At 46.0% G+C, this 27391-nt stretch overlaps 1 long non-coding RNA gene across 1 annotated transcript in view; it reads right to left on the bottom strand.

Moving 5' to 3' along the window:
- The window catches only part of LOC146829231 (uncharacterized), a 151178-nt gene extending 124174 nt beyond the window's left edge, over positions 1–27004 (bottom strand). The window contains exon 1 of the long non-coding RNA XR_014962206.1: positions 26870–27004. This is a non-coding gene — a long non-coding RNA (uncharacterized LOC146829231). The remainder of the gene's footprint in view (positions 1–26869) is intronic.
- Between the last annotated feature and the right edge of the window lie 387 nt (positions 27005–27391).

Below are 27391 nucleotides of genomic sequence, written 5' to 3' on the forward strand. Positions count from 1 at the left end.
AAGTTACCGGTTCCCTGGGCAGCCTCAAGACCTTCTTTAGAAAGTTGTTTTCTGTAGCTTCTAGGTCTCGCATCTGGCTATAGCCCCAGAGCTCGCTACCGTAGCAAGCAACGGCAACGCTCTTGGCTTGATATAGTTTAAGCAAGGCAGCCACCGGGCTATTGCCCATTTTTCTCGCAAAACCAAGTATGGCTGCGTTAACGCGAGTTCCCTCGCCCTTCTTTTTAAGGACAGCAGGGCCCCAAGATAATTGATCATCAAGAAGGACCCCGAGGGACAGCTCGATGCTTTATAACCACAAACCTCTGATGAAGGGGAATTTAGATGTCTGCTCAATAATCTTTTGTATCTGGATTCTCAAACGAATCATCTTGTGCTTGTTGCACCGCCTTAACTCCATCTGTAGGCTTGGCTTTGTATTAGTTCAATGTATTTCTACACCCTCACTTTGAGGTGCCTGTATGTTCAGTTATTTTTGGCTTTGTAATAAATCCACTTAACTGAACTGGGAGTCTGTGATTCTTAAGAGTCATAGTAAATTGAAACTGAAATGACTGATTGCCTATTTCTTTCCCCCCTGTGCTTTCATGCTGATAAAAACTCCCATTGGCCTGAGGTTCCAGAGCCGATCTAGAACGTGGAATCTGGCTCTTTCAATTCCTTACATCTCTAATTACCCCCTGCTGTCGCTGGACTTCCTTCTGCAGCCTCCAGTTTGACGCCTGTAGCCTTAGAAAAAGAGCTAACAGTAAATTGGGCTCTATGTTTGTTGCATCCTCCTTTGAAATCTACAATGGCAGCAGATGCCAACTTTGTAGCGTGTGTCTTTCAGACTCACAGCACTATAAATACCAAATGATGAGACTATCACAACCTCAATGTCATTCAAAATATTGCTCTCAAAAAGATGGTGTAATTAACAAAAAGGAGAAGTTCAGACGTAAAGGAGCAGGGGAAAGAAGGAAATAGGAAGTAAGATTGAAGGCAAAGAGTGATAGAGTGAAAGTAAGAAAGGGGGCAATAGAAAAGACAGGTCGGAGTTGAGATGGCTAGGGAGAGCACAAAAGAGGGATTGAGAAAAAGGATTTTGAGAGGAGCCAGTGAGTGGAAAAATGAGATGGGAAGGCGGTATACAATTAAACATATTTTATAAAAATGCACCGTTTTCACCATTGTTTTTAAAAAATTCATTTGTGGTGACAATCCCCCAAACTGCCTTTGTGGTAGGTGTGCTCACTGGTTGCACTTGCTTGATCCATGCACGATGGTAAAATAATAGTTAACACGGCAGCTCTTAGTTTCCACTACAGCCCTGGAGAAAATCTCTGGGGAAGGGCATGATAAATGAGAGGAAATGCTGATATAAGATGGTGTCACTGTTATTTTTTTTATTTTTTTTATGTGAAATCATATGAAACAGAAATAAACAAACTATGCTTTCACCTAAACGTGGCTGTCAAATGCTTGCAATAAAAAAGTTAAAAAACACTCACTGATACAGGTGTTCAAATATCAGGAGGTGATTTATAACATAAACTTTAAAAAGCAGTGTAGGCAAAATAAATAGCTGATATTTAATATTGATATAATAATACAATTTTTTTAAAAACACTTTGAGCCAGCTGTGGAACTGAAGGCAAATGAACTATTTTTAGACAGATGTCAACAATGTTTAGGTGCTTTTTGCAGAAACCTAACATGAATCGAACCAGTGGGTTATGAGGTTTGATCAACTGTGGGCTGGCCGACAAAGTCACCGCCAGGGACCCTCATAAGAGGGCGGCCCCTTTAGTGCCACAGGATGGCACACTGGGCAGCCTGGTGTCCAGAGACCCCTTTGAGGTCCCGCTCGTCACTTCAGGCCGGAGTTGGGGTCGGGGGGGAGGTATAAATTCCTCCCCCGTCCACCTGGCGGCCCCTTTGTCCCCTTGCCCTGACGCCGATTGGATGTGTCCCCTGACGATTTTGCACTCGGTGAGTGATGCCGTCTGACCCCCCCACCTCCCACCCGATCTCCCCATGTAGGGTTGTACACAGGGCAGGGCGGCCCAGCCATGCTCTAGAGCCACCTTGGTGTGGGGAAAGTTGGGGCAGCTTCCTTAGGCTCATCACAAGCATCTTATCGTGCCTGGCGTAGCACTGTGGATACGACACCACTGAGTGCTTCAGGACCAGGAATCGAATCTGGCGCAATCATCTCCCCGCTCCCTGTGGCCGTCCCGGAGGGATTACTCCCCCCCCCTTTTCTGTTTAATAGCTGAGGGCCGGCAGGTCATTAGCCCGCGGTCGGGGCTGGGGGTAGAGATTAGGACTGGGGCTGGCTAGGGGGCCCATGCTACACGGCCTCACGCCGCGCGGCTCTTTCCCGCATGCCAAGGAGCTTTCTAGCTCATCTCGCCACAAACATCGGCACCCGCTGGACCAGAGAAGCGTTGCTGCAATGGGGGGGGGTCTGAGCGCTGGCATGGATTTTCATCCCGGCATAGTGGAATCGAGTTGGGCTGCAGCATTTACTATCTGCAAGTACTGCGCATTGTCCAGTTGGGGGCTGGGAATAGTCCTGTGTCAACGGGGCGTGAGCTTCCCATCGTTAGGGAGTAGCTCACAGTGGTTTCAAGAGGTAGGCTCCGGCACCTACCGTGGGTGTGGGTCTCTAGGCGCAGTGGGCCCTTGGCCGGATCACCGTGTTGGTCTCGGGGCCCGGGCCCGGGCCGTCGCCCACCCGGGTCTCCTCGGTGGCAGCCGCCTCGAAGTTGTTGTTTGGGTTGCGCTCATTTCCCTCACGAAGGGAGGAGCCGCCCACCAGGCTGACGAGGTCCTTGAAGAGAGCTCTGAGCGAACTACTGACCACACGCTTGCAGCGCGCCGGGCACTGACTCAACTGATCAGCCTTATAACGTTAAAAAAAAAACACTGCCCGTGAGGTGTAATATAGCACTTATTGTAACGCACCAGGAGAGATTTTCTATAACAAGTTAGCAATAACATTCGTGTTTAAGAGATGTAACATTCAGGCTAAGAATCAAGGGTTAAACCTAGAAACGTTTTCAATATCAAAGGAAAATATTTTAAGTTAGGCATATTCACTGTCTCGGCCTGAGAGGGATAAAAGGGCTGAGTCGTGCTTGCCCAGATTCGCACGTCTGGCCCACGGCTCACTGAAAACACTACCTGTGAGGTGTAATGTAGCACACATTGTAACGCACCATGAGAGATTTTCTTTAGCAAGTGAGCAATGGAACACGTGTTTAAGAGATGTAACATTCTGGCTAAGGGTCAGGGGTTCGATCCGAGAGACGTTTTTCAACATCAAGAGAAAATATTTTAAAGTGGGCACATTCACTTTCACGGCTTGAGAGGGCCAAAGGCGGAGTCGGGCTTGCACAGATTCGTATGCCTGTCCCACGGCTCACTGAATGCTTTCGCTGGCAGATTATTATGTGGAGAACAGGTTTAATCTCCTCCTGCCTAACAATAAAATGAGTGTGTCCCCTTGTGATGTAACTGGTGCTCGTGTGAAACGCTCCAATACATGCGGTGTTGCTCTGCCCACTGTCCTAGGTGGGAGAGGGGTTGCTGACTGTGCAAATCACTTAATCTCCCCGTGCTAAATAAATACTTATAATTGCATGGGGAGTGTAAGGCCTTCCTAGGTTCTGGGATATTTTAATGTAAAAGGCAACCCTCTCTTTTTCGAGAGATAGCGCTTTTGGAAGGTCACAACACCTCACTTACTGACAGCCTTATTATATCCTTCTGCAGACCTGATGGACTTAGCCCGCCTGGAACTGATCCTAAGCAAAGTACATTTTAGTGCAGCCTCAGAAGTGTGACCTATAGCCTCTTCTGACCTAGTCCCCTATTCTGTTAGCCACCCCCCTTTTCTCAGGGAGGTACAGTGGCTTCAGTTCGAAGTACCAACAAAAAAAATAAAACAAATAAAAAAATCGAAACTAGTTGACTCACTTTCAAAGCCATGCACATAGGCAGATCACCCTACGTATCAGTATCAATAGAACTTTCAGACGGTTTAAGAACACCACGGAGCAAGAAAACATTTAAACTGAAATCTTACATTTCTGAGCAATGCAAGTAAATGCTGCATATGTCTAAATGTATTTCTGTGTTCCTTGTGAAGGGCTCTAATTCGTACTGGTAGCACAGCGCAGTAGGAAAAATCGGGACACATAAATACCGGTGTACAACATGCGTCTGCAAAGCATAGCCTGGAGCATGGCTGGGCATGTGACGCCTCTACCCGGTACTGCCTTATGTATATGTACCTGAAGGCAGGATTACAATGGCTGGCATGGTGCATACCGCAGATGTCTGTGATCCCGAGGGCAAGAACAACAATACATGCCTGGGGTAGGTTAGCCTTTTGGCAGGCTCGAGTTACCGAGAGTACGCTCGGACTACAGGGGCTGCATGATGTGCAGCTTAGGGTAATCACTTGGCATGGGGGCACCTGGGTGCTAGTTATCTTGTGATTAAAAGCCCGGCCGCCATTCCCGTCGTTCAGCAAGGTTGCAGAGAACAATTAAAATGTCACCAAAAAAAAAAAAAAAAAAAAGGGGTTATTAGCGGTACGCAGCACTGAGGGTTAATATGCCTGTGGAAAAGAACATGTAACATGCAGATCACAAAGGGAGTGTTATGTCAACAAGTTTGTGGGGTTACCGCTTTTCATCAGAGACTTCCTTTTGATTAGTACAGTTTACAGGGAGCTATTAACTGTCAAAGGTACAGATGAGGGCATATGTATTTTCCCCCAGACTTTCATTATTCTGATATCGCAAAAAAAAAAAGTTGCAGCTGGGTTTCAAATCAGTTCTGATTATCAAAGAGACCACCAATCCATTATGTTACATTTTAAAATCATTGTTTGTGCTGGGGCAGACCAAGTACTCATCAGTTATCCTGCCTACCTAAATGGATAACATGTGAATTTACCCCTTGTTGTCCCCTGCCGGCTGGCACATATCAGAGTTTTGGTTGCACGGCCAGGCGTTTGAATTCCCGCAGCAGCTAGTAACCTAAGAAATTGAATTTCACAGCCCATCTCTGAGCCAATAGCGGTAAAAAGCGACACACCCGATTTGAGCACTAGGTTTCAGTCCTAGGCATAGCTTCATAATTCATAAACTGCGCTGAAATAGGTGGTTGAAACCGGGACAGAGTGCTCTCTAATGCACTAACAGCTAGGGTGATGATTCCAGTTCCAGTCCTGGGGCAAAAATATAATGGATGCTCCTTTACATATTAATACAAATACAGCGTTACGGAATAGAGGAGTACACAATAGTACTTCAGTTCATACCACTTCAGCGAGGAACAATGGACAATACAAAAATGTAATAGTAGGGAAAGTTTTACTGCAAATGGATCTCTACGAATGCATAGGTCAGGTGCTCTTTCCAGAGATATATAGTTCTTGTTGTGCAGTAACGGCCAGCGCTCCAAGACCTTAGTGGTGTAAGGAAGGTCTGTGCTCCAGGATCTTCTAGGCAAAGAGGGGGCTCTTAGCGGGAGCCGGCTAGAAGGCGGTCTGCGTCACTGCCAGCGTAAGGATTGTACATCGCCAGTCCGGCTTCAAAAAGGCCTTGCTTTCCAGTTTGGGCCCCCGGCACGCGCGCATGTGACCTAGCTGGCTGTTGTGGAAGTATGGAGGGCTAGGCTAGGCAGGACACCTGGTGGTCACTGCACTGTCACTGTTTTAATCCGCTTCTATTGGTTCAGCTGGTACAGATGGGGTTTTACATACATTTATCGGCTTCTCAGGGCGGTACTGTTAATTTCTTTTTATTTGGCGTGCGGTTTAGTGGTAATGCCCTCAATTGCTGTAGAACTTGCTTTTGATTTGAATTAAGTCATTGGTTATAATGTTAATCATAAACGCAACAGTCTCACCATGTACAATTGAAGCTTTTTCAATATGCAATGCAACAAAGCCATAATGGTGGCTTGTGCATCTTATGCAGCTAACAAGCATTGACAAAGCCAAGAAAAATAATTGCTAGTTGTAGGCGTAGTGTAGTATATGTTTCTCCACTAATGTCTTAGTCAACTGGGTGTATACTTAGTGCTGGGACGCCAGCGGCAGCCATGTGCTCTAGGAGTGCTTCTAAGTTAAGGTCTTAAATATGGACTTTTTGACCCGTTTAGTATTAGAATCTGGGAAGACGTTATCTCCAAGTCATTTAATCGCCCGGAAGATCTATGTTATTCTTAGATCAACATTCTCCACTTTCCATGGAAATGAATGAGCCTGATGCTTGATTCCTCTGCCGTAATTTATTTTCCTTTTAACTTGCTTTTCATTCTAAGCTTCACTATGAAGGTATTGTCTGGGCAGGTTATTCTTCCTTGTGCATGTGTATGATTCAGTAGTATTATTTATGTGTCTACATTGTCTTATTTATGTTTGTACTTGTCTTTCCTTTGAATCCTGACACTTATTTTTAGAGCTACTCTTTATTCTCCTTTTCATTTTTGAATATGGATAATGTTAATAACATTAAAATTGTTTTCTTTGAATGTTAAACCTTAAAGACATCCTGTTCAGCGTATTAAAGTTTTGAATTACTTAGCAAGAAATAAAGCGGACATTTGTTTACTCCAGGTAGCACATATTTATTATAGACTTTTAACTCACATTAAGAAAAAGTGGGTTAGTAATGTTATGTCTTCTCCTGCAGTTAACAAAAAAAATGGTGTTATACTTTTTGCAAAAAGATTACGTCTCCAAATAATGAACATATTTTCTGATGCAGATAGTTGTTATATTATATTCAAAATTCAAATTGATAATACAGTTCTTCTCTTGATTAATGGATATGGCATGACAAAAGATGACCCTAATTGTTGGTCTCTCTTTACGTCTGAGGTGCTCAAATAAGGTAATGTTCCACTTATCATTGAAGGTGACTTTAACCTCATATGTGATCCTTTATTGGATAGAACATTGCAAACTAATTAGCGTCCACCCAAAGATATTTTTTTTCACTTTAAAATATTTTTTTAAACCTAAGTTGGTAGATATTTGCCGTTTACACCACCCAACAGAGAAATATTCAAAATTGTTCTCTAATCCTCATAATTCATATTCATGAATAGATTATTTATTCATTTCCTGTCAATTTATTAATTTAATTTCCACTCCGCTTATCCATAATATAGACATTTCTGATCATGCACTCATTTTCGGTATTCTACAATTTAGCACAACTCAACATGCGCAATGCAGATGGGGTATGAATAGACATATTGTCCTTAATGAAAATAATAAACCAAACTTTTATCGGAACTTCATTATTATTTTTATCTTAATCCAGAAGGCTCTAATTCTATTGTAACTACTTGAAATACATTTAAGGCATATATTTTAGGGGGTAACCATATCTCTTATGGCACATGAAAACAAATCAATTAACTTGGACAAGCAGATTGCAAAAGTTAAATGGCTTTTTATGACATCCAACAATCTCAAATATAAAATACAATTGCAACAACTTTTATATGAATTAAATTCAATATAATGCAAAAGTGCAGGCATACAAATTATCATTAATAAGGCTACATTTTTTGTGCTAATAGAGCTGGTAGACTTTTGGCAAATTATCTGCGTATTCAAAAAGATAAAACTCAAATTAATGCAATCCATGGTTTAAATTGTAACATTGCATTATCTCACTCAGACATAGTAAATGACTTTTTCAGTTATTACTCAACCTTATGCAATAATACTCCATCTGGTGAATCTTCACATATTGATAGTTTTTTTGAAACAGTTGTGGATTACCAAAAATATTCCAATCCTTTGAAGATTAATTAAATTTGCTGATTTATGTGGAAGAAGTTGAATTGGCTATTAAGTCTCTTAAATTGTGTAAATATCTTGATCCAGGTGGCATTTGAGCTAAATTTTCCAATACATTTTATTTGCACCTCATGCCTTATTTGTTTACACTTTTTACTCATTTTAGTACCTCAGGATCAACATCTGGATTCTTTACTGAAGCCCTGATTATAGTTCTTAGGAAACCTAACAAAGATACAGTGCTTGATTTTCAAAGAAAATAAGTGCTAGGGCCCTCGTCGGGAGGCCACTGCAGCGTGCACCACACATGACAGTATCAACACAACTACTAGCCATTACACTCTTACAAGTGTGGCCATTCAAACAAGTCCAGGCTCCCAAAGCTATAATGAATGGCTTGGGGGTCAGGTAATAGTCATTATAAGGTAGATTGAATTAACAAACAACTGTTCTTGTGCTCCAGTGTTGACAAATAAGTACCAATGCTAATCACCGGAAACCACCTGCTGAAACTAACAGGGCACAAGTCCCATTATGACAAAGACCGCTACTGCACTTGCTACTACCCCACCTGATATTTGATTTTATCACCTGCCTTTGGAATCTATCTGTGAAATGTACACTTTGCAAAACCTTATCCATGACTGGTACCACATACCAGGCTGCTAGAAAAGCGTGCACAGTATCACAACAGCACTATATTCAGACGTAAGAGAGCCAGGACCCTTAGGGTGTGTTGTACTGAGTTCTCCCTGCAAGGGGAAGGGTACAGCACCTGCAGTTCTACAGCTTTGGAGTCAGCCACGCTGCTGCGCACACAGGAGCTACATTCCCTTGAATAGGGGCATAGGAAACAGGTGTGTTAATCTGGGTGAGAAGTATCTCTTTTGACATGGTTAGCCTCCACTTTTTGCCTGGAATTTGATGTGGTTTCAATTGTAGTGCACAGGATCCATGCCAACGAGGTCGCCTGTACTAGTGCATCTTCCCTAAAAACATATCCAGAATTGGTACTTCTGCCTCCTGTAAGTTCATAGTAAGTGGTGTCCTGGGTACCTAAAGCCTGGAAGATGAAGAGGGTCCCCTGGGACACCCACCCTCACTAGGACCATGCCACTGCCCCTGAAGCTTGCATGCCCCTGTGAGGTGAAAAACTTCAAAATCGACATGGCCCCCTGCCTGAATGCAGTGCCACCCAGCACTGCCTGAAGATATAGATTTGTCACCCCTCTAGTAGGCCTTACAGCCCTAACGCAGGGTGCACTATACCACAGGTGAAGGCCTATCTGCATGAGTAGATAGGCCCCTACAATGCAAGTCAATTCTTAAATATTACAAGTGCCAGGGAAGCCATAAGAAATACATAGGCTGGAAACTCAACAACTCGAGTTCCCCAGCACCATGATGGCTTCATTGAAACCAGGAGCGTTTGGTGCCAACCAACGCATTGTAATAAATCCACTCTGAGGTTAGTGTGAGATTTATTAAATCATGCACTCAGAGGGCACCTCGGAGGTGACCCCCGAAAACCTACCGACCCTGGTGTGGTCACTGACTGAGCAGCTGCCACACACAGACATGTTTCTGGACCCCTGGGTGGAAAGCCTCTGCTCTCTGGGACCAGAAACAATGCACATCTTGGGCAAAGGTATCACACCTCTTCCCCCAGGATGGGCACAGTTCTCAAAAGGGAAGCTTCAAAGTCCTGCTGTCTTTGTAATGCAGCCCCCGGGCCCTCTGCTAGCAGCAGATGGCAGCCCCCATTTAACACACTCACTTTGGGCAGGAAAATTTAGAAAGATTAGGCGGTGTGCCCACCTTTGCCATCTCCACCCCTCAGGTGGATGAGGCGATGTTAAGCACACTTTTCAGTCCCCTCTGTCTTGAAGATGAGGGGACTCCTCCAATCAGGGCTAGGACTATGCCCCCTCCGACAGGAGCATGGCATAATAGAGGGTGTAGTCACCCCAGGTGAGGTGCCCATTGGCCCTACCTGTTCCTTCATTAAAACGCCCCCTAAATCTAGTATTTAGAAGGCTCCTTAGACCTTGAAACTAGTTACCTGCAAACTAAGAAGGACTTGGAAGATGCCGTGCAGAGAAGCCTGAAGATGGCTACTGACTTGGTCCCAGCCCTACTAGCCTGTCTCCAGCTTTAAAACCCTGCGAGAAGACGACACCAGTCCCGCAGCCTGTGACTTCCAGAAACCTGGGGAACACTGCCTGAACTTTGACAGAGACCAGAAACCCTGGGCACAGCAGTTCTGTACCCAAGAAACCAACACAAATCACTTTGGTGCCCTCCGGATCCGTTAGTCTTGCCCACTCTGCACCCAACGCCTCTGGCCCATGTCCAGGTGGCCCATCGATCCACAACAGATTCCCAAGCGATCCTGACCTCAAGTCCAGCGTTGGCTAACAACTCCTGGACTCCACAACGATGCCTGCTGACTGAAGCCAGAGGCTCCCCCTGACCACGACCGAATCCAGTAAGGAGATTCCAACATCTAAAGGCACCCCTGCACCCTAAGTTAGGCTTAGGGAGAAGGGGACACATTGAGCGCTGATGCTGATAATGGAGAACTGTTGTACTTTCTTATCGGAGCAAGCCTGGGAATCAAGGTTTTATCGGAGCAAGCCTGGGAATCAAGGTAATCTTGCCAAAGTTTGGGAACATCGTTGCCTAATGGAAGGTTACCTACGAGGAGGTGGCCTGACTGGATGGCGTGATTTTGCAAAGGATCATGGGATACTACCTGTGGTATAGATGTATTGTAACTAGGGAAAGTGTCCAGGGAACTGCTGCCTTGCCTAAAGAGAGCATCTTAGAACTAGCTCTGTAGCTTTATGCTACTAGACCCAACTGATGTGAAGAGGCTTCTTGGGAAGACTTCACAAACTGACACCTTAACTGATCTTGCCTTGAGAAAATGCTATGTAGAATGTCACATTGTGGCTAATGTAGGGACAGCTCGATGCTTTATAACCACAAACCTCTGATGAAGGGGAATTTAGATGTCTGCTCAATAATCTTTTGTATCTGGATTCTCAAACGAATCATCTTGTGCTTGTTGCACCGCCTTAACTCCATCTGTAGGTTTGGCTTTGTATTAGTTCAATGTATTTCTACACCCTCACTTTGAGGTGCCTGTATGTTCAGTTATTTTTGGCTTTGTAATAAATCCACTTAACTGAACTGGGAGTCTGTGATTCTTAAGAGTCATAGTAAATTGAAACTGAAATGACTGATTGCCTATTTCTTCCCCCCTGTGCTTTCATGCTGATAAAAACTCCCATTGGCCTGAGGTTCCAGAGCCGATCTAGAACGTGGAATCTGGCTCTTTCAATTCCTTACATCTCTACTTACCCCCTGCTGTCGCTGGTCTTCCTTCTGCAGCCTCCGGTTTGACGCTTGTAGCCTTAGAAAAAGAGCTAACAGTAAATTGGGCTCTATGTTTGTTGCATCCTCCTTTGAAATCTACAACGGCAGCAGATGCCAACTTTGTAGCGTGTGTCTTTGTTAAAAAGTACAACGTGGATATTTAAATGAAGATCCTGAATCCATTTGAAGATAAGAAACGGTTTAATTGTAGATGCAGGTTTAACAGCTCATCCATCCAACTGCCAGCAGGTTCATCAGCAGAATCCACACACAGCATTCTATTCCACCAGACCAAGATGGGTTCACTCTAGAACCTTAAGAGCTCACCAATGTCAGGAGTGACATCACACATACAAGCATAAGCACATTACAACATATCTCCCTCCTTTACACATAGCATATACACAAAAAACAACAGAACTTCAAACAATGTAATCTTTCAGATAAGAGGGAATGCGTGAAACTCTACTAGGTCTCATCATGACTGGGGGAACAGTTTCCTTTCCTGATAAATCTTGAGACAGTAAAACATCATCATTTCTGTTACATAAAGCAACACGACTCAAATTCCAAACCCTGTGATCAGCAGTTCTTATTGCATTATGAAACACTTTTATCACTTTGATGGGTTTGGAATATTTAGAACCAGTGACACAAAACCCAGGTTTTTTAATTCTGACCATGTCACCAACTGAAACTTTTGTTACTTTGACGGCATGTCGTACATCATAGTTTCCTTTACTTTTAAGACACTTCATATCTTCCTTGTTCTTCCAAGAAGTGTCATCCTCAATTCCCCCATTCACCGAAAGAAATTTGTTTACCCAAGGAGGCTCTAAGAAAGTATCATGATTCCGTCCCCGAAACAAAAAGAAAGGAGATTTCCCTGTTGTCGTATGGGGAGCAAAACGATAAATGCAAACCCTCTTTGAAATTTCCTCCTTCCAATCAAGCCCATTCTGCTTTGCCAAAGAGATAGTATCTTTTAGCACCCTGTTAAATCTTTCCACAGTGCCATTTGATTCGGGATGATACAAAGCACACTTCTTATGTACAATTCCACAACCACTTAGAAAATTTTCCATGTCCCCAGAAACCAATTGAACCCCATTATCTGTCAGAATGGTTTCAGGAATACCCTCCTTAGCAATGAGCTTCTTTAAGCAATCAATAACAGTTACTGTGTTCACATTTTTAACACAAAATATCTCCGGCCACCTAGAAAACAAATCCATGACCACAATAACAAATGTGTCCAACCCATCCCCATGCACAGGTCCTAAAATGTCCAAAGCTATATCTTTCCACGGACCACTAGGACGAGATCTTTTCTCCATGGGTTGAGTTCTAGTTTTAAGACCTTTCTCACTCAGAGAACATTGAACACACTCTCTAACTAAATGTTCAACTTGAGTATCTACACCTGGCCACCAATAACTTGAACGTATCCTCTCTTTTGTCTTGGAGATACCCAGATGTGCCTCGTGAGCCAAATTTAGTAATTCTTTTCTTAGAGAAATGGGCGGAACTAGTCTATGACCCCTCAACAACAAACCATCACAATGAGAAAGTTGATCCTTCACTGACCAATAATCTTTGACTAACGAACCACCCTGTTCCTTGTGATGCCAACCATTACAAATGAGACTCAATACCTCTTGGATGGAAGCATCAGCTTTACAAGCATCCAACCATCGTTCATGAGAAATCACCTCATAATCTACTCCACAAACAAAATCCTGAAAATTACCAAAGTCAATATCCGTCTGAGAATCTGATAATCCCTGTTCAACTGATGGTACCAATCTTGAAAGTGTATCCGCCACAAGGTTCTCACTACCAGGAACATACTTAACAACAAAATCAAATCCTTGCAAGCCAACGACCCATTTTGAAATACGTGGTGATATTGAATCAATACCCTTGTTAGATAACACTTCGCATAGCGGTTTATGGTCAGTTTTCACTACAAATGATGTACCCCACAAAAACTTCTTGAATTTTTTAACAGCCCAATAGACTGCCAAGGCTTCTCGCTCAATAACAGAATATCTGGTTTCAGCCCCTTTCAGACTTCTTGAAATAAACATAATGGTGTTCTCAGGAGCTGAACCCCCTTGATACAAGACCGCACCAAGTCCTTTTAAACTTGCATCAGTAGAAATAATTGATGTTTTGGTGGGATCAAAATTTCTAAGATTCGGTGCATTTTGTAACATTAGTTTTAACTCACAAAACTCTTTCTCACAAGATTCATCCCAACAAAATCGCACACTCTTTTTAAGTAGATTCCTTATATTGTATGTAACTTCAGCAAAATTCTTTATGAATTTATTGTAATATTCGGCCATACCAAGAAAGCGCATTAGCTCCTCCTTAGAGGTTGGAGCCGACAAATCTTTGATAGTGTTTATCAGATCAGCTTTTGGAACCACACCATCAGCACTTATGGTATGTCCCAAATAGTCAATCTTTCCACAACCAAATTTACATTTCTCCCGCTTAATGGTCAGATTATGGGCAGCAAGTCTACCTAACACTTGTCTAATTCTCTTCCCATGCTCAGACACATCAGATCCATACACCAGAATATCGTCCTGGTATACACATATACCAGGTATATTGACCAAAACCTTCTCCATGACACGTTGAAACACGGAAGCGGCAGAAACTAACCCAAACGGAAGTCTTATAAACCTGAACGTCCCAAAAGGCGTAACAAACGCAGTCAAATCTTTAGAAGACTCATCAAGCAGTATTTGATGATACGCAGACTTCAGGTCAATAGTACTAAATATTTTCGCCCCTGCCACCATACTCAACAATTCAGATATATTTGGAAGAGGATACTTATCAACCAGTACACACTTATTAAGCTGTCTCAAGTCCACACATAATCTCAGAGAGCCATCGGGTTTTCTGGCAGCCACGACCGGAGCTAACCAAGATGTTCCCTCAACCTCTTCAATGATGCCCTGAGTTTTGAGTTTGTCAATCTCTTTAAACATGTCATCTTTAACTGTAAAAGGAACATTCCTCACCTTACACGACACAGGAACAGATCCCGGGACCAACTTTATTTTATGGCAGTAGCCCTTAAGACAACCCAACCTTTCACCAAACACTTGGGGAAACTCTTCCATGAGCTGAGAATCCAAAGAGTTATTATCAATGGACCCAATGACATTCCTCTCTTTGAGTATGACCGGAGGAGTATTATTTGGATCTAACATGACACCCAGATCTTTTTGATGCCACCAACTAATAATACTATCACCCTTTTTGGAAACATAGATCTTCCCAGAGGTGAAACGATCCTCAAACTCAATTAATCCCACAAAGTACCCTCTCAATTCTATGGGATCACCACCATAGGAGGTAGGACGAATGTCAGGTTTAGACAGTTTCACTTTGTTGCTCAACTTGTCAGAAAAGAATTTGTTGGAAACAATGGTAATCTTGGCTCCCGAGTCAAATAAAACCTTAGTTCGCTGACCCTCAACTAAAATAGACTCCAGAGGCCCATCACTTCCGACCTGGACCACAATCTGTCCGCATTCAAATCATGCAACTCTGCATCATCTTCTTGAGAAACCTCATTTACAACATTTCTAGAAGCTTTGATTCTGCATGCATTCACATTGTGACCTTTCTTTTTGCAAAATGAACATGTGGTATTCAGGGCAGGACACGATTTATCATTTGCCCAGTGTGTTGTGCTGTTACATCTGTAACATTTACCAATTTTTTTAAACTGAGCTCGAGATTTGGTATTCAACTTATCTTTAGACTGAGATTTCATTAAAGAATCAGAAGGCTTCTGAGACACATTAGCATTAACCACTGTAACGTCCGAACCAACTTTGTTGAGATCCTTTTTTATCTCTTTCACACATGCTAGAGAATGTTCAATTCTTTTAGCTATTACCAAGACCTCATCAAGAGACGGTTCATCTTTAAGCCAAAGTTCATCCCTTACTTTCTCAGAGATACAACCGAGCATAAATTGATCTCTTATCCTTTCCTCAATTAGGACATCAAATTTACAAGTGGACGCTAGACGTCTGAGATCTGTTACATAATTTTCTATGCTTTCATCCTCCTTCTGCATACGTCTACCAAAGTGGTAGCGTTCTAAAATAGTACTAACTTTTGGTAAATAGTGTGCATCAAGCTTGTACATACATTGTTCAAATTCATTCAGACCTGTAGCAGCACTGGCAGGAACATCAGGAAGATGATCAAACACATCTTGACCCTCAGATCCAAGACAGTGCATTAGTAGAGCCGTTTTCCTCTCAACACTGAGCGAAGTTCCGCACACACGAGCATATCGCTCAAAAACTTTCTTCCACTTGGACCATTTAATAGGTGGATCTCCAGGCGATTGTAGAAAGAATGGTGCAGCCGTAACATTCTGCATGACTCAGAAAAAGAAATAATTAAAATTGTCTATTTGTAAAAGTTAGTACTGCATGACCAACAATGTATGAAGACTTTTAAACAGGACTTGCCCACCGTTAAGAGGAACTCTCAAAACTTACAAGCTGTGCGTGTCAGCGTAACTTAATAACACACATGTATTTGCCGCATGTCAGGACTGCTTAGTTAATGTTAACTTGTAAAGTATACTCGCAGCACCCTACACATTCCGAAGGAGAATCAGGATTGATTATATATTGGTCTTGTCGCAAGCTGTGCGTGTCAGCGTAATTTGAAAACAGACACGCAGCGTATTGTACGTCCAATAAAACAGCTGTGCGTGTCAGCGCTGTTTGAAATCACAAGCTGTGCGTGTCAGCGTGGTTTGAAAACAGACACGCAGCATATAGTACATCCAATAAAACAGCTGTGCGTATCAGCGCTGTTTGAAATAAGTTAAAGCCACTCTCACAAGATACGTTACAGTGCTTCAAACCCTTCGTTGCTTGTGGCAGAAAACACGCAGAATAGGGTACTTACAGTTGAACTGCTGTGCGTGTCAGCGCTGCCAGATCAAAACGCAAAGGACACTCACAATTGCCAATCGACGGCGTTCGTCAGTACCTGTGGCCGAAGCACCGCCAAACAAAGAACAACAAACAATTGGCTGAAGTGCGTCAGAACGTCATGCGCTTCCACCGTGGTTCGTCAAACGCTGACTGAGGAGCGTGCGTCTCAGGGTTACCAGGACAGCAGAAAACGTTGCGTTCCAGGTAGAGATCTGACGTAGATCATATGACCAATCCTGTTCTAACCGAAAACAATGGAGGAACAGCAGGTTGACGAACACATTAAAGAACGTTGTGCTCGAGATAGGCAGTGAAAGCGCGAGCAACTGACAGGCAAGTCTAATTCAAATAAAATGTCGTAACTGGCAAGTTTTTCCTTAAGATACTAAATCGGCAGTAATTTAAGAAAAAAAACTTCAGCCTGTGCCAGATAAGAATAGTATCATTGTAAGATGTTTGAGCCCTTACGAGGATTTCAGTTAAAAATAACACCCTTAACGTTTAAAATAGTCAAAGTTAAAACGTTATACCGGTGATGAATTTCTCTGTAGCACTGCGATGATCGCCAGATGAAATTGACTAGACTTAGTAAACACGCGCTTAGAAATAAGAATTTCAGTCTTACTTGACGAGTGAATAAGTTCGTTTTTCCAATCTTTAAAGACACTGTAGTGTGGAGTTGAGCTGTTATCCGTTATCCCATCCTCGTCGCCAGTGTTAAAAAGTACAACGTGGATATTTAAATGAAGATCCTGAATCCATTTGAAGATAAGAAACGGTTTAATTGTAGATGCAGGTTTAACAGCTCATCCATCCAACTGCCAGCAGGTTCATCAGCAGAATCCACACACAGCATTCTATTCCACCAGACCAAGATGGGTTCACTCTAGAACCTTAAGAGCTCACCAATGTCAGGAGTGACATCACACATACAAGCATAAGCACATTACAACAGTCTTTCAGACTCACAGCACTATAAATACCAAATGATGAGACGATCACAACCTCAATGTCATTCAAAAGATTGCTCTCAAAAAGATGGTGTAATTAACAAAAAAGAGAAGTTCAGACGTAAAGGAGCAGGGGAAAGAAGGAAATAGGAAGTAAGAATGATGGCAAAGAGTGATAGAGTGAAAGTAAGAAAGGGGGCACTAGAAAAGACAGGTCGGAGTTGAGATGGCTAGGGAGAGCACAAAAGAGGGATTGAGAAAAAGGATTTTGAGAGAAGCCAGTGAGTGGAAAAATTAGATGGGAAGGCGGTATACAATTAAACATATTTTATAAAAATGCACCGTTTTCACCATTGTTTTTAAAAAATTCCTTTGTGGTGACAATCCCCCAAACTGCCCTTGTGGTTGGTGTGCTCACTGGTTGCACTTGCTTGATCCATGCACGCTGGTAAAATAATAGTTAACACGGCAGCTCTTAGTTTCCACTACAGCCCTGGAGAAAATCTCTGGGGAAGGGCATGATAAATGAGAGGAAATGCTGATATAAGATGGTGTCACTGTTATTTTTTTTTATTTTTTTTATGTGAAATCATATGAAACAGAAATAAACAAACTATGCTATCACCTAAACGTGGCTGTCAAATGCTTGCAATAAAAAAGTTAAAAAACACTCACTGATACAGGTGTTCAAATATAAGGAGGTGATTTATAACATAAACTTTAAAAAGCAGTGTAGGCAAAATAAATAGCTGCTATTTAATATTGATATAATAATACAATTTTTTTTAAAACACTTTGAGCCAGCTGTGGAACTGAAGGCAAATGAACTATTTTTAGACAGATGTCAACAATGTTTATGTGCTTTTTGCAGAAACCTAACATGAATTGAACCAGTGGGTTATGAGGTTTGATCAACTGTGGGCTGACCGACAAAGTCACCGCAGGGGACCCTCATAAGAGGGCGGCCCCTTTAGTGCCACAGGATGGCACACTGGGCAGCCTGGTGTCCAGAGACCCCTTTGGGGTCCCGCTCGTCACTTCCGGCCGGAGTTGGGGTCGGGGGGAGGTATAAATTCCTCCCCCGCCCACCTGGCGGCCTCTTTGTCCCCTTGCCCTGACGCCGTTTGGATGTGTCCCCTGACGATTTTGCACTCGGTGAGTGATGCTGTCTGACCCCCCACCTCCCGCCCGATCTCCCCATGTAGGGTTGTACACAGGGCAGGGCGGCCCAGCCATGCTCTAGAGCCGCCTTGGTGTGGGGAAAGTTGGGGCAGCTTCCTTAGGCTCATCACAAGCGTCTTATCGTGCCTGGCGTAGCACTGTGGATACGACACCACTGAGTGCTTCAGTCCCAAGAATCGAATCCGGCGCAATCATCTCCCCGCTCCCTGTGGCCGTCCCGGAGGGATTACTCCCCCCCTTTTCTGTTTATTAGCTGGGGGCCGGCAGGGCCTTTGCCCGCGGTCGGGGCTGGGGGTAGAGATTAGAACTGGGGCTGGCTAGGGGGGCCCATGCTACACGGCCTCACGCCGCGCGGCTCTTTCCTGCATGCCAAGGAGCTTTCTAGCTTATCTCGCCACAAACATCGGCACCCGCTGGACCAGAGAGGCATTGCTGCAATGGGGGGGGTCTGAGTGCTGGCATGGGTTTTTATCCCGGCATGGTGGAATCGAGTTGGGCTGCCGCATAGGCACAGGCCCATTTACTATCTGCAAGTACTGCGCATTGTCCCGTTGGGGACTGGGAATGCCGCTGCCCGCGTCCCAAGCAGTGGGACATCAGCAGGGCAGCACTCTAGTGGCCGCCCGTCGGAGCCTTCCCCCCTGAGGCTACGCCCACTAAGGTTATGACCCCCCAATAGTGTGGAGCTGGAGGCGGGCCGTTGGGGGCGGGGGCCGAGGCTTGCCCCCTCTACTTAGGAGGCCCTCTCGCCCAGTTCCTCCTCTGTTCCCTGCGTGCCGCTCCAGCCTGGACACGCGTTATCTCGCATCGGTCCGTCGTCCGTGTCGTCCTCGTGCGCCTCCGGCCCTACGGCTCTCGATCCTCGTCGCCTCCACGCTTCTTGTGCTGGTAAGTCTTGCAGCACCCACTCCGCCCCGGCCCTGTCCCTGGGCATGACCAGGTTGACGGGGCCCTGTGGCGAGGCTCGCCACGGGCGGAGGGGAAGCAAGATGGGGGTTGTTGGGGAGGTGGGGTTTTTGGGCCCAAAGAGCGCGCGGTTTTTTCCCACCGTCTGGGAGTGTGGCTATTTAGCGGAGCACTCGCGTTCGGCCTGTGAGACCGGGTTGCGAGCATCAGCTTAGGCGGGAAGAACAGATTTGAATTGTTGAACTCACGCGGTGTGGCACGAATTACTTCGGGTCGGGTAGGCATTAGTTAAATATGCACCGGCTTCCGATTTTAGGTTTCGGGTGTAAGCATCGACCTGCCCCGCGCATGCAAGTGGGCTTTTCTCTTAAACTGGGCCGGGAGTGCGGTGGCTTGCGCCCGGGCCGATGGGGCAGAAATAGCTCAGTAGGAAGAGCGTTGGCCTAAAGACCTTAAAGGTCCTGGATCGATCCCCGGTCCCGGAGCAAACTCGAGAACAAATTTTCCCAAATCTGCTCCAAATTGCGCATTCTCATTAACTGTGTCGGGTCCAGCGCTCCAAATTGCGCATTCTCATTAACTGTGCCGGGGGTGCGGTCGCTAGTGTCCGGGCTCAGTTGGCGGTATTGTCGTACTATGGTACTGAGCCCCCCCCCCCTTTTTTGTTTTCCCGGCGTAAACTCTTCAAACACGTGTTACGGTGAGTGTGTCTACACCTTGGACACAAACAACCTAACCACTACCAGTGGGGAAAGGAGAATGGCATAGCGGTCTAAGCGGCAGGGTTATTATTCCCAAAAAAAAAAAAAAAAAAATATTCACTTCAAAGGCACGGGTCGAGTCAGACTGCTGCCTGCTTATGTTCACGTAGCGAAAGAAGTGCAGTTGCGTTGCCTTTGAGTTTATCGGCTCGGCCTCTTTCATAGACGCACCTTTCCGTTGCGGCATATCTCCCACAGCGCGAGGACGCACTGCGACCACGGTACAAGGCCGCTGTCTTGACATTTGCCCCAAGTGCCCTGGAATTGAGTTAATTGTGAAGCTAACGTCGGGGAGCATTGTCGGCTTTGTGATTCAGTCGGCATTAATTTGTCCTTTTGTAATGGACACGCGGTGCGTATGTAAAGCGCTCCAATACCTCGATGTGGAGGGTGAGCACGGAGCTCAAGATCTGGGACATTCGAGTAGGTAATAGGGGACTGAGCTCCCCGCGCCGGGTGTAATGTAATACGGTGCGCATCTAAAGCGCTCCAATACCGCGATGTTTAAGGTAAGCATTGGTAATAAGCTACTGAGCTCCCCGTGCCGGGTGTAATGTTAATACGGTGCTCATGTGAAGCGCCTTGGGTCGGTTGCGCGCTATAGTATCCTGGGCAAACCAATTAATCTTTCCTTGCCCTGAAAGGTATCTTGAATATGGTACTCAGGCTCAGCGCTCCGAGGACCTTTGGGTCTAGCCCGCGCAGTGACTGGGTGATTCATGTAGTGAGAGGGTTGGCCTAAGGGCTCGGGCGGTCATCATTGAATGTGGGGACCTGGTTTCAAGTCTCGGCAATAACGCTGAACAACCCAGTGATCCTGGGCAAACCACTTAATCTCCCTGTGCCGAACAAAAAGAAATGGCGTCCGCAACTGGGCTGCGTAAAGCGCTATGATACCCGATTTCCTCTCAGTGCCTGAGCATATAGGTAAAAACGGGGCTCATGCACAGCGGCCTAATACGTTCGGGTGAGCTCGCACTGGGTTTCTGTGCAAAGCACTTAGTTTCCCCGCGCCCGGAAACGGTCCGCTGGGCGAGGCAATAATCTCCCTCTAACCGTGCCCAGGCACTTTTCGGACGAGATCGCGCTGGGATCCTGGGGTAAAGCATTGGATCTCCCTGCGGCTTGAGTTGTATTAAAAACAGGGGCACGCACAGCGGTCCGATTACCTTCGGGTCGCACCACGCAGCAATGACCCGGGGCTAAGACTTTTAGGCTGGGATTCGCGCTGTGACTCGGGGCAAATCTTCTAACCCCCGTGCCCGGATGTGTATGTAAATACGGTGCTTAGTTTCTGCTTGATGTAGCTCAGCCGGCAGAGCATTAGAATATAAAGCAAGTATCTGTTTTAACGTCACCGTTCCTGAATGCGTAATGTAAATACGGGGTAAAGCGCTCCAATAACTTCGGGTCGAGTTCGCGCTATATAAATAAAACAGGCGGCATGCTATGCGACACACAGATTCTTCGTTGAATGCATAATAGCCCTCCAATTCCCCCAGTCATTGGCGCGATGCGTGAAGGAAACAACGGGGCCCACGAATGCGCGCTGCATTCATCGTATGGGCCCATGAAATTGTCGCCACTTCCTTGCAAGTTGGGGGTTTCTGGTGGAGGCTTGGCTCGAAACTTGTATGCTGCCAAAGTGTCATACGCTGACAAATTTCAAACTCTTCTCTGATGTAGGCATTGTTGCGCTAGGCGTATTAGGTTCCCATGACACTAAGTCACCTCCCTTCCGAGGGGGGTGCGGCCGGCTTGAAGCCGCATACCCTGTGCCGTGGGAGCCGGTAGGAGACTAGCGTGGGTTCACAGCCCCAATGCACCAGCACTGCAAGGCTGGGAGCTGCCTGGGTCCCCGCTGATCGCGGGCGGTGCAACACCTGTGGCGCTCCCTGGTAAAGGGTATCGCCCCCCTCCCGTCGGCGATGCTGCCATTGAGGGAGGGGGGGGCATGCAGTGGGCTGCGTGCGGCAGGCGCAATGGACCTGGCACGGGGATCGTTTAGTATGGTACGAATCTTGTAAGCTCCCCGTGCTGGAATGTGTAATGTAAATAGGGTGCTCAGGTAAAGCGCTCCAACACCTTCAGGTCGAGTCGCGCTATATAATTCTGCAACATGTATTGCTGACTTCCTATATGGCAGATAAATGACACAAGTGCGCGCATTGTTCACATACGCGATTATGGGCATTAATAAACCCCCCGCACCTCAATGGAAAATCTGGTGCGGTGCTCGCGTGATCCGGTTTGGGGAGCGGGTAATATGGTACGAATTTCTGAAGCACCCCCTGCGTGAAGATGTAATGTAAATACGGTGCTCATGTAAGGTGCTCCAAATGCCTTCCGGTCGAGTTCGCACTATATAAATATGCATCATGTAATTCCTAAGGGCCCGGATAGCTCAGTCGGTAGAGCATCAGACTTTTAATCTGAGGGTCCAGGGTTTCATGTCCCTGGTCGGGCGTCTGCTTTTGGCTTCCGATAAGGCAGATACATGATACCAGTACATGCACTGTTCACATCAGGCGATTACGGGTATTACTAATCCCCCCACGCACCTCAAGGGTTAATATGGTGCGGTGCTCGCGTGACCTGGAATGGGGTTCGTGTTCTATGGTACGAATCTCTCACGCTTCCCGTGCCGGTATGTGTAACGTAAATACAGTGCTCATGTGAAGCGGTGCAATACCTTTGGCGTCGAGTTCGCGCTATACAATATGCAACATGTATGTGCTGGCTTGCTATAAGGCAGGCACATGATACAAGTGCACGTATTATTCACAAGAATTGCTTGTACCCACATTCGCGCGCAGTAGAGGATTACGGGCATTACGACTCCCCATGCACCCGAATGGGTTATTCGGTCGGTGCTTGTGTCCGGCGCTCGATTAATTTCGCGCTCGTTACGGTTTGAGCTAATCACCAATCAACCGTGCCCGAATAGGTATGTTAATACCTATGGCTCATGTACTGCACTCCAACACCTTCGGGCGGGTCACGCTGGGACTCTGGGCAGATAATTTAATATCCACGTGCCCGATGATGCATGTATATACAGTGCTCATGAACGGCGCGCCATTACCTTCGGATCGAGTTCACGCTGGGTTGCGACGCTGGGTAAATCAATGAATATTGCCGTGCCCGATTATGTATGTGAGCTGCTGGACCTGGTATGCCTGGGTTCCCGAGGGTTGAGGACCTGGCGGCTCATGATCTCACTCCCGTGCCCGAATATGTGTGTAAATATGTTGATCATGCACAGCGCTGCCATACCATTCGGGTCGAGTTCGCGCAATATGAGAGTGCTAATTACAGCGAGGGTCGCGCAGTACGATCCTGACCACACGTGTCCACGTGTAGCTCGTTTCCAACCTTTTGCTGAAAGGGGGCTTGGGTCGTTTGTCATTGTTGTTGTTGTCTCGACACCCACCCCTATTGCCTACGGCCTCGCGCCCCCAAGTGCATCAGTCCTTGGGTAGGTCGGACCAGAGTCGGGATAGTCCTAACGTAGAACGGTCATTGCCATATTAGTAACAGTTAAACACGGGTCGCTGCCGACAGTCTATAAGAGGTATGCTTATGCCCGCAACTCTGCCCCGCCAACATGCTTATGTGGGCCGCCTTCAACTGTCACTCATAGTGGCACTGACATGGGGGAAACTTCACATAACTAACTGTAACCTAGACACCCAGGTAGGTGACAGAGGCTGTCACTGTTGTTTGGTAGGCACCAGGGCCAGATGACATTTAAGTGCAATGTGTGCTGGAAACTAAGGAGCGGGTCCATTTAGTGAGCACGGGGGGTGTTCCTAGCTCTAAAAGGAAAGTTGAGACAACCAAGTTAAGTTTCAGTGCAAGGCTACGTTTGGTGGGGCACTTCCAGGCGTAAAGCATTAAGCCAGACAGCCCTGGGAATTGGCAGGCGTACGATTAGCTAAGATTTTGTTCAAACTGAGGGAGAGCATATCAACCACAAACAATTGTGGGACCAGAAAAAGCTTTACAAAGCAATGCTGTAGATTTCCGGTACAATGCTGTATGGATAGGCTTCATGGATAGGGCCATGACCTTTCTGGAAGGGGCATTCTTCTTCGACCTGTGTCGAACTGGGAAAGGAAGTAAGGCTGGCTTGATAACTCTTTACTCCACCTGCGTTGGCACATCTTGTCAGGAGTGATTGTCAAAGGTTTTGCACTTCAGCCAGGCTTGGTTAACACCCATCCACTCGAAGCTAAATTGTCATGGTGATATTGGGCCGCATATACACAGCCCAGTCCAGTATTAGGCCCCTGGGGTCGCCAGTGTCGTGAATTACTAAATTCCTCTGAACTGGAGTTGTGACCGGGTTTTACACTAGCAGAAGTTTGGGAGTGCAAGTCTCCACCTAGGGGGGTGGCTGGCTGAATTTGATGAACTACTTCAAACGTTTCACAGCACTGCACGTGGGAGAGTGTCAATTACCTGTGCATACTTCAACCAGACACCCCAGAATGAGTGGCAATTACCTGTGCATACTTCAACCTGACACCCCAGAAGGGCAGGCCCTCATCTACATGATAATAATTGACAGAGCAGAGCGACCATACCTATTGAATTTTGCACTTAAACTGACTAGTACTGGAAAGGGCTTAACACCTTCTGAAATGAGCATGACCAGAGATGTGCTGCCTTCCACTGCCATTTGACAGGTTAATGGGCAAGGCTAGCGGAAAAGCCAGATGTATTGTCATCATTTAAGGCAGACGTGACCCAGGTATTGGCAAGATAGAGACACTGCCAGCTATGAAGATGTGAACGAAATCATAACTTATTATTATTAACACAACATATTATTTGATAAAATAGGAAGTTTCTTTTCAAGCCACTATGTTGGTGCCGCGAATTACTTATAGCGCAGCAACACCGGTATAACAAGGACGGTAGGCAAACCTATTAGCTCCTTTCAGCAGCAATAAAGGTATAACCAGGACGGTAGGCAAACCTATTAGCTCCTTTCAGCAGCAATAAAGTCTAAAAGCTAGCTTCTATTCAACAAGCGAGGAAATTGGATACGCTGTCCCAGTGGAGAGCAAGAAAAGATTAGGATGAACAGCGGGACGATTATAAGACTCTATCGTCCAATTTAATGTAACTTAATTTGCAAGTAGAAAGGCTAAAGCGAGGAGATGTTGCTAAGATATGGGTCAGTTTGTAGTAAACAATAGGATAATACAATGTGAAGGGAAGCAAACATAGGGAGTCAATGGCCGAAAATGTAAACATGGCAGAGTTAGCAGTTTTATCGATTGTCGAATCACTTGCCAACAGCGCTGTCACCAGCTAAGGTTTGTAGCAGTGACCATTCAGAGACAGTGACATGAAGCAGCCAGGGACAGTGAGCATATGTTCCCCGTGTGCCGGGTGAGAGCACACAGACAGAGGCTGTTGCCCCCATATATAATTATATACGTAGGGAAAGCGGTGAACTCACACATTACCTTCTCCCTGCTTATTGTGCTGTAGCTGTTGGGAACACAATTCTAAGCCAGGAAGGCCCCATATTTGGCCAATTGGAAATTCTTAACAGGATTGCAGGTCCATAAGCGCCTAGTTCACCAATGCCTTGTTACCGATGCCATATTTTTCCAGCCTGAGAAACAGGTTTAGGTGTTGCTCTTCTCGCTCAGCCTTTCCTTGGAGCCAGGGAGTTGGGAAACGTTCACAAATTTGGGTCCTCGAGCTGAGAGATGTATTCTTCGGCAGCTCAGTCAGTCATAGTGGCTTTATCGGGAGTCATGATAAAAGGCGTCCATATAGCAGTTACGTTCTCTGTTTGGCTCTGCCGAGAAATCATGCAATCTTCGCAGCAGCAGCAATCCGGGAACCATGACGCTATCTATACATCACCTTTGTAGACGAAGGGGAAATTAAACTTTCTTCGTGGGAGGTCATGAAGGGAATCGATGGAATGAAGAATTTCAGCTATGGTTCGATTCTGGCTCCATATGTAGGTGCCAGATCTTCCCATAATTTCGTTAGGAAGATCTGTGGTGGCATCGCTCAGAAAGTTGGGAGCACCATTCACGTCTAAGCTGAATGGCAGTGGGGCCAAAAGACATCCTTTGTTAGTCTGCCCTGGGCTTCCGGGTGATGTTGCAAATTAATGCCGTCATTTATGGATTACAGAAAAGGACCCATAATTTAGCCCACTTAAAGCTGGCTCGCAGGGGCAGGGCACCTATAACAGCGAAGGGAGGAAGGGGGGCTCTGGCAGCGACGGAAGCCTCCCCAGAGCTGTGGCGGAGTTACAGGGCGATCTGGATGCAGACGGGTACAGTAAGGGTACCTCTGCGACAGGCGGTACAGTAAGGGTACCCCTGTCCGGCACAGTAAGGGTGCCCGAGCCAAGGTCCAGGAGCCGAAGGGGGTTCTGGGAAGACCGCGACGGCGCCCCGTTAGTCCTTCGGGCGGTTGGGGGGCCTGACCAACCGGGGGTGTGCCACAACACGCTCCGCCCCTGTCGGAAGGGGCGGGAGTAGGAGACAGATCACGTGACCCAGTGGATGATCTGTAAATAATTATGTGCCACACTGCCGGGCATCGACCCACCGTGTGTGCTGGCTCACCAGGCGGGCGGAGCAGCAAGGGGCTGCCTGCCCTGGATCGCCCGTAAGATAACCCAATTTTATTATCATACTATGTTGTATGAAATAAACCTGCAGCAGTTCTTCACCCACAAATAAAGTGTCAGTGTAATCATTGGGTGACGTCTGTGTATGCGTGTTGACTGAAGCGGATGACGGTGTGGTCACTATAGTCCTGTGTCAACTGGGCGTGAGCTTCCCATCGTTAGGGAATAGCTCACAGTGGTTACAAGAGGTAGGCTCCGGCACCTACCGTGGGTGTGGGTCTCTAGGTGCAGTGGGCCCTCGGCCGGATCACCGTGTTGGTCTCGGGCCCGGGCCGTCGCCCACCCGGGTCTCCTCGGTGGCAGCCGCCTCGAAGTTGTTGTTTGGGTTGCGCTCATTTCCCTCACGAAGGGAGGAGCCGCCCACCAGGCTGACGCGGTCCTTGAAGAGAGCTGTGTGCGAACTACTGACCACACGCTTGCAGCGCGGGCACTGACTCAACTGATCAGCCTTATAACGTTAAAAAAAAAACACTGCCCGTGAGGTGTAATATAGCACTTATTGTAACGCACCAGGAGAGATTTTCTATAACAAGTGAGCAAAAAATTCATGTTTAAGAGACGTAACATTCAGGCAAGGAATCAAGGGTTCAAACCTAGAGAGCTTTTCAATATCAAAGGAAAATATTTTAAATTAGGCATATTCACTGTCTCGGCCTGAGAGGGACAAAAGGGCTGAGTCGTGCTTGCCCAGATTCGCACGTCTGTCCCACGGCTCACTGAAAACACTA

Source organism: Triturus cristatus, chromosome 5_2 (assembly GCF_964204655.1).
Source record: "Triturus cristatus chromosome 5_2, aTriCri1.1, whole genome shotgun sequence".
In the NCBI taxonomy this organism is placed as follows: domain Eukaryota; kingdom Metazoa; phylum Chordata; class Amphibia; order Caudata; family Salamandridae; genus Triturus; species Triturus cristatus.